Source organism: Vigna unguiculata, chromosome 8, assembly GCF_037176805.1.
Source record: "Vigna unguiculata cultivar grain cowpea cultivar isolate G323 ecotype 2 chromosome 8, ASM3717680v1, whole genome shotgun sequence".
Taxonomy (NCBI): Eukaryota; Viridiplantae; Streptophyta; class Magnoliopsida; order Fabales; family Fabaceae; genus Vigna; species Vigna unguiculata.
The window spans coordinates 12,919,953-12,921,320 of NC_140799.1; the positions used below are offsets into that span (position 1 = coordinate 12,919,953).

The 1,368-nt window shown below is 33.7% G+C and overlaps 1 non-coding gene across 1 annotated transcript; it reads right to left on the reverse strand.

Moving 5' to 3' along the window:
* Window positions 1-698: 698 nt before the first annotated feature.
* On the reverse strand, window positions 699-770 carry TRNAD-GUC (transfer RNA aspartic acid (anticodon GUC)). Its single transcript has one exon. It is a non-coding gene; the product is annotated as a tRNA-Asp (tRNA).
* Window positions 771-1,368: the final 598 nt, after the last annotated feature.

Below are 1,368 nucleotides of genomic sequence, written 5' to 3' on the forward strand. Positions count from 1 at the left end.
GATGAATCGAAAAAGCACTCTTTATTGGTTCTACCTCCTCTTTTTTATGAAGAGAATGAATCTTTTTATCGAAGGATCATAAAAAAATGGGTCCAGACCTCTTGCGGAAATAATGTGGAAGATCCAAAACCTAAAATAGTTGTATTTGCTAGCAACAACATAATGGAGGCAGTCAATCAATATAGATTGATCCGAAATCTGATTCAAATCCAATATAGCACCCATGGTTACATAAGAAATGTATTGAATCGAATCAATTGCAACTTCGAATATGGAATTCAAAGGTATCAAATAGGAAATGATACTCTGAATCATCGAACTAGAATGAAATACACGATCAACCAACATTTATCAAATTTGAAAAAGAGTCAGAAGAAGTGGTTCGATCCTCTTATTTTGATTTCTCGAACGGAGAGATCTATGAATTGGGATCCTAATGTATATAGATACAAATGGTCCAATGGGAGCAAGAATTTCCAGGAACATTTGGACTATTTCATTTCTAAGCAGAATAGCCGTTTTCAAGTAGTGTTCGATCGATTACATATTAATCAATATTCGATTGATTGGTCTGAGGTTATCGACAAAAAAGATTTGTCAAAATATTGGTTACACAAACATTTGAAACAACGCTTACCAAGTGATCATTAAAATTAGGAAAAAACTTAATTGCGAACAATATGTTCTTTTTCAAATTGCGCCGTTGCCGGGGATCGAACCCGGGTCACCCGCGTGACAGGCGGGAATACTTACCACTATACTACAACGACTTAATTTTATTCAAAATATTGGTCACACAATATATGTAGGAACACTTATCGAGTGATCATTAAAATTGGGAAAAAAGTGACTGGTGGCCAAAATTTTATTCTCAAACGACGTCGTTGTTGGGTATTGAACCTGGATCACTAGGTTGAGAAGCGATAATACTTATCACTCTACTATAACAACAATACTTCTTCAAAATATTGGTATATTTTTAATTTAGTTTATCATTTTGAGGTGATAATTAAAATTAGAAAAAATCTAAATTGTGACTAAAATGTTATTTTCTAATGGCACTGTTGCAGGGGATCAAACCCAGGTAACTCGCACAACGTTTGTAGGAACACTTACCTAGTGATCATTACAATTAGGAAAAATTTGAATTGCGGCCTAAATGTTATTTTCTAATGGCACTGTTACCGAGGATCGAACCCAGGTAACTCGCGTGACAAGCAGGAATACTTTCCACTATACTAAAACGACTTAACTTTGTTTAATATAATGGTCGCACAACATTTGTAGGAACACTAACCAAGTAGAATTTCAAAAATTAATTTACAAACTAAATTACTACAATAAAGTTATTTTGAAAAGACATAATTA